At 36.7% G+C, this 11,949-nt stretch overlaps 1 pseudogene; it reads right to left on the bottom strand.

The window, feature by feature from the left end:
• Positions 1 to 832, bottom strand: LOC127081922 (uncharacterized; annotated as a pseudogene).
• Between the last annotated feature and the right edge of the window lie 11,117 nt (positions 833 to 11,949).

Genomic DNA, 11,949 nt, shown 5'->3' with positions numbered 1-11,949 from the left:
CTATTTTGACATTCTATTTCTTTGATTGATTTGGTAGGTTTGGCAATGGAATGCTGCAGGCTGATTGGGTGAAGGCAGAGGCAACATGTAATACTGAGGTTGTTGTGTGGTTCGAGTCACATTTGAGGATGGAGCTTGAGATGGCAAGGCCATAGGCTGCTGATGAGAAAGGGCAAAAGCTAGCCGCTGGTTACGGGGGTCAGATGACGTAACATACACATTATCAGCTCCTTTTATATCAATGTCAGAAGACGAAAATTTCTCCTCTTTAGACCGTGAATGATTTGAGGAAAGTGATCCTTTCTGAGCAAGTTGAAGCTTGGCTAATTCTTTCTGAGTCTTGATTAGCTCTTGCTTGTCTCTTAAAATTTGTACAGGCCTGTGTACTTCCCGAAGATGTTTATCAAGAGATTTGAGTTTCGAATCTGCCTCCTCATGATCACTAGTTAACTCAGATCTCATTTCTCCAATTGACTTATCTAGATTATAACAATATAACTCCAATTGCGATAGCCTCGAACTAATTCCCTCAAGAAACCTCACAAGGTTATCAGTACATGTTTTCATACTCTTCTCAACTGTCTTCGCAATAACATGTTGGCTAAAAAACCTTCAGGTGTATTAATGATTGTGGCAGGAAATATTGATGTTTTCATCATCCTTAAAACGTGAAAATCCTTACTGGAATCGATGTGAGTGATGCTAGAAGAATCCTCGTTGGTAAAGTCATCGTATGGACAAAAGATGTCATCGGAACCAAAATTATGCACCTCGGAATTGCAGTTACCAAGAAAGGATGGTCCTGAAGCCATGGTTGTAGCTTGAGCTTGAAGTAGAATTTGAAGCAAAGATAAAGAAGAGAATTTGTGGCAGTGAAGTCTAGCAGCGAACATTGGCAATATCTTGAAACTATGTTGATATAAACCCTGTTATTAGATGTAAACTGCATGCTAGGAGAGCAGAATGCGGAAAGTACGTAAGTCTAAAAGCATGATCTTCCTGTCTATAGGTGCTAAGAGCAGTAAGGATGTTCCACCACTTTCAAATCATGTAGAAAAATATGATCAAATTTAGGATGTCGAGAGGCTAAATCACATAATGAATGTAACAGACGAATACCACATAACACGTATTGGAACACATCTTCATTTCTTCTAGAAAAAATTAGTATTGTAGTAAGATGCAATGGATGAGATCATGCAAGCTTGCCCATATCAACCTTCAGAAGCACTCCTTTTGTGTTTCCCTTGAACTATCTACTAAAACCCAAGCAAATAACGGATGGGCCTCGGCCACTAACTTGATTCCGACGACTACCATGCTTGGTCCCTCTTGAACAAACCACATGATAATGACTCTCCCTTAAGACATGGAAAACCACTTAAATCTCCTTGAATCAAATAATGTTCATCAAAGTTTTTTCACGACAAAATTCTTTTTGACCACATACTCTAATCCAAGCACAATAATCCTTGGATTCTTTGATTACCACCGACGCGGAATGCGCCTACGTATCCAAATATGTTGACAGTAGAACGTCACCTTGAATTCACAAAACACAACAAGGTGCAACAATAACAGAAAAGGAGACCATTTGATGCTCATGAAAAAGGGGTGCCATATTAGAGGAACAAAATCATGAGGAATAAATAATGAATAAAAAAAAAGATATGAATATCAGGGTCAAAATCGGGGTATGACACCACCCTTTACCGGTCCTTTGCCACCTAACGTTCCTATGGATGATGGGCAAGGGACCAATGATGAGTATGACCGACACGACCAGTCACCCGCTCATGATATTCCTGCTGCATCACCTGCACACACTGCACCTTCTTCCTCTAACCCTTTTGCAGATACCACTCTCGGTTTCTACATCACCAAGGAGATGTGGCGCGAACACCTGGCCCGTGAGGAAAGGCGTGACACCCTCCTGAATACCATAAACCAACAACTAACAGATAATATGAGTTTTATGGTAGCTTCCCAGCAGCGTAGTGAGCAAGCACATTGGACTGTCAGTAAGTCCTTACTTGCGATCATTAACGAGCAGCAACGCCAGCGACAGGCTAATAAGCGTCACTTCGCTCTCATCGAAGCCACCCAAGGATCTCTCCTAGGTCGCTCTCAGCAGCTGCAGGAAGGACTTAGTACTCGAACCAGACGTCGTCGACCCAGGCATCCTGACCAGGGCGGTGATGGTACCGGTGCTCACCCCTAGCTCTCTTTCTCTCTTCCAGGTTACTCCTACCCTATCTCATATTGAAACATTGAGGACAATGTTCGGTTTAAGTATGGGAGGAGATTTTATCGCTTTTTTATCTTTCCTTTACTATCGCTTTTTATCGCTTTCCTTTACTTTTATCGCTTTTTACCGTTTTCTTTTATTTTATTCTTAGTATGTTTTATGTTTTAGTTGTTTGTTTTTCCTTTCAATAAAATAACATCTGTCTGATGAGTCATCTGTGTAGTGTATCCTTATTTCCCCCATTTCTTTAACCTTAACAAAAGAAAATTAGCAAAGAAAACATTACATCTTGAACATTCGGGCTATAAGACAGGTTTATAAAAGGATGTATAAGACTTGGGAAAACTTTTTCTAAAAATCGGTATTGTCTTAACACCTTAGGTTTCATGATTATAAGAGTCAATCCCGATACCCCATATGTTGTAGCCCTAATTTTTGTTCCAAATAAGTCCTTAAGTAGTTTATCCTTGCAGTCAGCTCCAGCTTAAGCATGCTCTACGTAGGGGACCAATGAGAATAAGTGAATGATCACAAAAATTCCTGCTTTGTTCTCAAATCGCATGAAAATCCGGGCTAGATGACTCTCACACGGTCATTTAACCCAGCAAAATAAAGACATATGCGGAACATGCAGAAGAAAAATAAAAAATAATAAGCCTATTTGTTTGTTGGTTCAGAGGTATCTGGTGCTGAACTTGGTAGGATGGATTACAATCCAATCCCCCACAACTGCAAATTGGGTTAAATAAAGGGGTTACACCAACTTATGTACCGGAACCCCATGCTTAGAAAAAAATAATAATAAGCCTATTTGTTTGTTGGTTCAGAGGTATCTGGTGATGAACTTGGTAGGGTGGATTACGATCCAATCCCCCACTACTGCAAATTGGGTTGAATAAAGGGGTTACACCAACTTATGTACCAGAGCCCCATGCTTAAGATCATAATCACTAACCGGTCACTTTACTATGAGTATGTACGGATGACGGGCTTAATATGATTGCACCTGAATGAAAAGGACTTTAAGAAAACGAAAAGAAGGCTTAGGTATGGTGGGGTAATATGGATTAATTTGTATAGGAATGAAGCTTACGACTGCAATTGTGGGAAGTGTCACTACAATACCCTTAGTTCGATTCGTTAGTACCTATCGATACATTGCTTGAATGAACTCATAAGTCTTTTTGCCTTGAATTAACTCTAGTTGATACTGTTTTTCTTGCATAAACTATAAAGAGTTTTGCTTGAGGACAAGCAAAGGTTTAAGTGTGGGAGAAATTGATCACACTGAATTACACCGTGTTTTTGACTCAGATTTCACATGTTTATTAGGACTTTATTATCATTTTTTTTGTATTATGCTCTCTTTTATCTTGTTTTCAGATATTTAGTACTTTCGGACTCTTTTGGAAGAAACGAAGCAAAAAGACCTAAAAGTAGGGTTTTTCAGCGAAATTACACACATGGCGTTGCACATGGCGGCCGCTATAGGAGGAGCCATGAGTCATCAGCCCTCAACTAGGAGGTAACCGCCACGTTCCCATGATCCACCCCATTTACACACATGGCAGGCGCCATGAAGGGATGGCGGGCGCCACCTTTGGAAATCACGTTCCCACTAAGGAGAAGTTGGAGGGCACCATGGTCTTTGCAAGCTGCTGAAATCCTCTATAAATAGTTCGTTCCATTTCACTTTCAAATCATCCAACTTAGTTTTACAACACTAAGCATATATTTATCATTTGTAATAGCGGTAATCCGTCACATCGGGGGGTTATCGAACCTTAGTGAGATTGAGTTGGGTCACTTCGAGTTGCTGTCGTCTTTAGCTTCAGGAGTCGGAGGTTTATTTTTCTACCAGATTTAAAGCTCTCCATTTGGAGCAGGTTCTTATTTACCGCTTTATTTACTTATTTCCCGCATCGCTTTTATTTTATTTACTTTCTGTCTACGCTTTTATTTTATTTATTTTCCGCACTCGCTTTTATTTTATTTATTTTCTGCACTCGCTTTACTTTATTTATTTTCCGCACCCGCTTTACTTTATTTATTTTTCGCATTCGCTTTACTTTATTTATTTTCCGCACTCGCTTTACTTTATTTATTTTACACACTTTACTCGCTCTTTACGCCTCACATTCTAAAACAAACATTTTATCATGATCAATATCGTTGTGTTTGTTTGTGTTACCATGTCTGGCTAAGTCTTTTAAAGGTTAGAATGTAAGGATCACGGTTAAAGTAATGTTTCACATATTGAATCTGTAGAAATACTTTAAAGGATGTTTTGATTTTTAACTTGAGTTTTCTAAAACAAACTTGGTTAGTTTTAATTATTCAAGGAGTGCGAAATCACCCTAGCTTAGTAACTAGGAATTTTTATCACTTTAAGGAAAAACTATTTTTGAAACTGTTTTCGGACGTGTTGATGGATTTAAAATCAGGAAACTCCTTGGGTAAACTTTCCAAATCAAAATCACTTTTCGACTAAGTTTACGAGTCTCATTTCTTACAAATAAGTTTACTACTTTAGCATTCTGCGCACCTTTTATAAGTGACAATAAGAGGCCTTAATTTAAGGGTAAACTCGATTCTGAATACGCGAAAGCGACAATTCCTGTTAAATGGTTTCTTTTCAAGAGTAGAAAATATTGCCTCATCAGTAGTTCTATTTAGACAATCGGAACATCACTTAACTGACGTGAAATACATTCAACCTGTCTTTACCTGCATTTATTATTTACCGTTGTTTTGCAAACCCAATATCTCTTTTATACCGTCTTAGATAAACACCATAACGATAGTAATCGATAGATTGACGATTGATCTATGTGGGATCGATATTCTTTTATATTACTTTGACGTAATTCGTGCACTTGTGAATAACACACGATCATATACATCTCACAACCTCCGGGTTTTGAGAATGATGAATATTCGAATCGCGTTTTCAAATTAAACGTGTTTTATATGGTCTTAAATAGGCCCATCGGGCTTGGTATGAAAGACTTAGTAAATTTTTAGTTGATCATGGATACTCAAGAGGTAAAGTGGATACCACTCTTTTCATTAAACTTCAAGGAAAGCATATTCTTTTAGTTCAAGTATATGTAGATCATATTATTTTTGGTTCAACTAACATGCAGTTGGTCAAAGAATTTTCTAAGGTTATGCAGGGTGATTTTGAGATGAGTTTAATGGGGGAGCTAAACTACTTCCTTGGTCTTCAAATTAAGTAAATCGACAAAGGCACAATCGTGTGTCAAACAAAATACTATAGAGAGTTGCTAAAGTACTTTAGAATGGAAGACTCAAAGGCCATCAACACCTATATGCCTACCAACGAGAACTTAGACAAAGATGAACATGGTAAGACTGTAGATGTCAAGAAGTATAGAGGTATGATTGGATCTCTTTTATATCTTACTGCATCTAGACCCAACATCATGTTTAGTGTGTATATGTGCGCTCGGTATCAATCAGATCCTAAAGAATCTCACTTAAAAGTTGTAAAACGTATACTTAGATACCTTCATAGGACATCCAAGTATGGGTTGTGGTATTCTAAGGGAAGTGATTGTAGTTTAGTAGGTTACTCTGATTCTGACTTTGCCGGTTGCAAATCGGATAGGAAAAGTACGAGTGGCACATGCCATTTATTTTCAAACTCCTTCGTGAGTTGGCATAGCAAAAAGTAAGTTTTTGGTGCTTTGTCAACCACCGAGGCTGAATACGTTGCAGTCGGTAGTTGTTGTGCCCAGATTTTATGGATAAAACAATAATTACTTTATTTTGATATATAACTCAAACGTATTCCCATAAAATGTGACAACATGAGTGCCATAAACCTTACTAAAAATCCAGTTTTACATTCTCGCACTAAACACATTGAGATTAGACATCATTTTCTCCGCGATCATGTTGAAAAAGAAGATGTTGTGTTTGAACATGTTGATACTAAAAATCAACTTGCCGATATTTTTACAAAGCCACTCGCAACTGAATCGTTTTTTAACATTCGTCGGGAGTTAGGAATTCTCGATATCTCAAGTTTAATGTCATAAGCATGCATTTTCATTATTTATATGTATATCTCACCACTCTATTTGAGATCTCTTTAAGCTTATGAATATGCATCTTCACCGTTCATCAAACGAGGTAACTTCGTTCCTTTTTATATCTCGTTGTAAACTTTACCTATGTGTGTACTTAAGTTGTTCCTTTATGAGATATGGTTATATGCTTGATAAGTTGTGATTATCTTATATGTGTTCATTTCCAAAAAAATTGTTGATTGCGTTAATAAGTCTTTCAATCTATATATTAAAGTGACTCGTTGATAATTCTTTCATCTTGTATATTCATGCGCTCATAAAATATGTCATATGTTTCATTACATGCATTCATATGTTATCTATACATTACTTATAGCATTTGTCTCTCATCATCATAGAAACATTAATGTGTGTTTATATGTACATATGCATTTCATATCATTTCATTGCCAAAATTAAACCATCAAAGGGAAATCAATGTGTCTCAAGTCTGTTTACATTTGATTGTTTTTGCAAAAAAATAAAATTTTCACTAATGGATTGATACATACCTCTTTGGATCGATACATCAATGTCTGAAAAGCCAAAACATAATCATTGAAGCGACTTGGATCGACCCATATTACCATGTGTCGATACATGCAATATTTTTTTAAATTTTAGAAGATTTTAGTTCAGTATGTATCGATACACCCGTGTTTTGGATTGATACATACCTGTTTTAAAAATGAAATTTGGGCTTCACGTATCGATACATTCTGCAATGTGTCGATCCATCCCGAATTGTTTTTCTGTAACCTGACTTGGGCCGACCCATTGGCCCATTTACACTTCTTAAACTATCTTTCTTCCATATATCTCTCTTTTTCGTCACAAAAACGGCCAACCCTTATTTTCTTTTCACATTTCCCCATCTCATACCCAAATTCATCAAATTCTCTTCATATCATCATCATCATCTTCATCATCATGCCTCCTAAGATGATCAAACCAAGGGGTAGAAAATCAACCGAAGTCGGTTCTACTTCTGGAGTTCCTCCAATGATATCTAATGCTCTATCCATTTTATATCCTTCAAGCTCAACTGTGGTCAATGAATTCTTCAAGACTCAGACTGTTATGAAACTGCATGTCTTTGAAATGCGGGAAGCTCGTACATGTCACATAACTGAGGTATGTTATTTAGTAGATGCTCAAAGATTAGGCTCCTTTTTATCTTGTAAGGATGATTACCATGATGATTTTATTAGAGCTTTTTATGCTAGTTTGGAAAGTTGCAAAGGTTGTACATTTAAAGTCCGTCTTGGCACTGATTGATACAAGTTTGATATGGGGGATTGGATGATAGTTTTTAGTATTGATTTAAGGTCATCTGTGTTGCAGCCATTTCATGATGAAAAGCGTGCTCCATCTTTTTCTACTAGGCTTTACCTACAGTCTATCTTGAAACATGAGAGGCATGTTGAGCCAACTGAGCGGATTACTAACGGTATGATTAAAAGTGTATCGAGGATACTTCACTGGATTGTATCCCATATTTTGCGTCCATGTTTTGGTGGTCACTCTCGAATTGACTCGGATGAGGCGCATCTCAACCCTGTGCTTGAAAATGGCATCGTACTTAACTGGCCAAATTACTCTGTGAGGCGAATGGCCTCAATGAAAGAGTGTGGTAAGAATATGGCATTGAACTATACGTCCCCGATTATGTAAATAATCAAGCATTTCAACGTGCCAATGCCTATTGTTCCTATGACTCCAATCACCCGGAATCAAGAATTTGACCAAGAAACGATGTCTCATATTGGCTAGCATTGGTACAAAGACCAAAGGTGTTTTTATTTCAAAGCCAATTCGTCTTGCACAAGGGTTTATAATTTCGACGACCCGACTAATCAGATTTTGGTCGATGAAGATGTTGCTTCTATGGATGAAGACATGGCTGAAGATGAAGATGTTGCAGCTACCAACAATCAAGGATGGGGAGAATGGGTGCAAAATTGTTGGTCTCCCACAAATTATGATCCACCTCCACCCTGAACCATCTTTTGTTCCTCCTACCGCTCTGGCTGGTGCTTTTGCAGGTACTTCTTCGGGTCCTCTATCTTACTTGACAGAAATGTTCAACAATCTGGAAATTCAAAATCAGACCCGCCATGATGAAGCTAGGTGGTGGCTGTAGCGGTAAATTCATGATCATCAAGTTATGGATAAGCTAGACATCAAATAACAAGAGTCGCCACCGCGCTTTTATTGTTTCCAGGGGAAAAGTACGAACAAAACCCACAAATAAGAATTTTTCAAATCAAAACTAATAAAATGCCAAAGATTACAGGTAAGGGGGTTGGTTACACAAAGGGAAGGTGTTAGCACCCAAAGTGTCTTAGGTACTCCTAGGGATCCTTTTTTTGTGTGCATAAGTGTTTTTGTACAAATGATGTTTGCAAACAAATGGAATGGGGGGATGATAAAATAATTCATTGATTATATTTTTGTGTTTGACAAGACCTTCGGACTTGTGCCTACGTACCAACATAAAAATGAGGGATCAAAACCTCGTAGTTCGTGGTATCAATTTCAAAGTGGATGTATTGCCTTTAACAAAAATTTAAGTTTTAAAGGCACAAAGGCCTAAAATGGTTTGAATGAGTTAGTTCTTTTTGGCTTTTGAAAATTTTAATTCAAGTATAGTTAAGTATATTTACAAGTTTGATTAAGAAAATGAGTTTGAAAATGCAATGGCATAAGGCCAAAGTTTCTAGTTTGCAAGATGGTCAAAGTTTGAAAATCTACAAACACAAGCAAAGAATATTTTTGAAAGGAGGGAGAGATTTTGAAATTAAGGAAATGGGGAGTAGATGAAAAGACTAATCTTAAGCAAAAATTTAAAAGTTGAGAGTTGAAAAGATCTGACGAATGGGCTACAATCCAATAGACAAGAATGTCATATAGAAACCCAAATTCCCTTGGACATTTGGAATCAAGCAACAAACAATGCACAAAATCTAAACTTGAAGAGCAAGGCATCAAATAAAGATAGCCACATCAAAGTTTAGAAACTCCATGATCTTCTTCAAATTTGCCCATTTAGCAGATGAATTTCACAATGCATAAGTCACAGGTTCAAAATAACAGCTTCACAATGATTATGTTGCAGATGAACTCAAATGGATCTTTAATGATGTATCAGATTAAGTTTCAAGCTACAAACACTTGGTTACATGAAAGTTGGCATTGGCCAAGTCCTTTGCATATGGAGTGTTGCCTAAATTCTAAGTCCAATTGTATCAGATCAAACCAACAGTCCACACAAGATATTTTTTAGGGTTTTTGTTCTTATTATGTACATTAATGGTCAAAGACCACACAAACAAACACAATATACACAAAGAAAATATATCATAAAATATGGTCCAAGTGGACAAAGTGAAAATGACATTAACATAAACAATTAGAATGTTATGAATAATGGCAAATGAATAAGGCTTAAAAATAAAGTGCATCAAAATTAAATGACTTGGAATTAAATATTAGTTGTTAATGAGTTAGAATTTAGTATTGCTCTTGCTTTTGTTTTAAGGCATTCTTTGGAGAACACTCAACCCACTTATCACAGGCATGGATCCTTGAACCAAGACATCTTCCAAAGAAAGGAAAAAAGGCCAAGTTTCCACACAATACCATGAAAGATGGGAGACTTACAATCTCACTAACTAGAATGATATGCCTTTTGTGTTAAAATTTAGCGCTATGTTAAGCAATCGTAATTGGACTTATGTAGAAGTCACAACTATTTGAGGTCGGGCAATAGAATTTTGGTGTTAATGCATGTTAGAGACATAGTATAATGAACTATGCTCATGAAACATACCACACACAAAAAAGAATATGCAAAGTGGGGGATCTAATCTCATCCATACTTATGTTGATTTTGCAATCAACTAGCCTTAGGATATTGAGATATCATAGGTCCATGACATGAATGCATAAAGAAGGGGAATGAGATGAAGAGGGAGGGGAAATGGATCACACTCAAATTGGACAAAGGAGGACTTTTACCAAATTAAGATCATATGGAATGTACGTTCCATCAATCCCCTAAATCCAATGATCTTAACTCAACAAAGTCAAATCAACTTTGACCAATGCCCAACAACACAAGTCAAACTTCCAAAGTCAATCAAAATGGCTCTACACAATTTATTTGACATTTATTCAATTAAAATACTAAAAATAATACATTAAATTAAATATAGTTGGTCAATTTCATAAACCTCATCAAAACACCAAAGAAATGGCCATGAGATTTATCATAGGTCAAACAAGGTCAAAGGACCTTGGAGAAAATTTTCAGAATTTTTAGAGACTTAAAAGTATTTTTAAAAAATTAAAAATTTTCACAAAATCAATTAAATCATGAAAAATATTAATAATGATCCAAAAAATAATTTTAATTCAGAAAATGAAAGAGGATTTTATTTAAAAAAAATTGGTGAACGTCTCATATTTTTTGGATAAATATTAAAATTATTATGAATTAATGAAAATCAAAGGAATAAAAATTAAAATCAAAAAATCAAAAAAACATGGACCACTTGATCTGCCTCATTAATCGAGGTGGCAGATCAAGTGGCTGAGTGTGCGCATTCCATGATGTGCCTAAGTCAAACATCCACACGCTTGGTAATCAACATGTACGCTCGTGATTAAAAAAATTTAAATCCATCAAATGGTTCTGGACCGTGCCACATCATTGTCGGAGCAAAGCACCGGTCGTCTTCTCAGGCGACATTGGTCGGACAGGTCCTTTTATCACCACATCATAAAGGAAAAAGGAGGACATGATCTGAAAGATAAAATGGCGTAGATCACGAATATCACCTCAATTTTAACTAACTCCAAATATATAGAGAGATATGTGGAGTTGAATTTTGAGGTGTGTAACTTGAGTTGCTTTGATTTGACCTCAAAGCAACTCAATCTTCTTGCCTACATTGGTAGGACTTCAGACAACCAAGGATCCAAGAGAATTGATGAGTATTATGAGATAATCGAAGAGAAGAAAATTCTAGAAAATTACCTTCAATATTATGCAGAAATGGATCTCTCTTTCTTCAATTTGTGCTTGATCTTGCTTATGGAGCTTGTGGAAGTGGCTTAAGAACAATGCAAAGCTTTGGATCCTGGAGTTTTTGAATCTCCAAACAATGAGATTCAAACTCAATTTTCAAAATGAAAATTCTCTGGTTTTCCTTTCAAATGTGAGGGTTTGAAGTGTGGAGGCAAAGCTGGCGCGCAAGGGTCCTTTGAAATGAGCACAGAAGGTCTCTATTTATAGCAAAATGAAGTGTTATTTGCACACTTGAAAATTTGTCAAAATTTGGCAATGCAATGCTCATGCTTGCATGGGCGTGTACAGGCCCATGAAGCAATCCAATTAAGTCCATAATCAACTAAAATGAGGTATGTATGAAGCTTGAATGGCAACGCAAAGTTATTTGATCATTTGAAGCTTGAATCTTGCCAACTGATACAAGCCGGTTTACACCATGCACAGACCCATCATACTTGGTCCAAAATGAATGAATTAGGACTCTTTAGAAAGCTTAAATTAAGAGGAAAAACTCTTATGTTGAACACTTTTCC

This window comes from Lathyrus oleraceus, chromosome 5, assembly GCF_024323335.1.
Source record: "Lathyrus oleraceus cultivar Zhongwan6 chromosome 5, CAAS_Psat_ZW6_1.0, whole genome shotgun sequence".
NCBI lineage: Eukaryota > Viridiplantae > Streptophyta > Magnoliopsida > Fabales > Fabaceae > Lathyrus > Lathyrus oleraceus.
The sequence above is the reverse complement of the archived record's forward strand: the minus strand, read 5'-3'. Positions and strand labels throughout refer to the sequence as shown.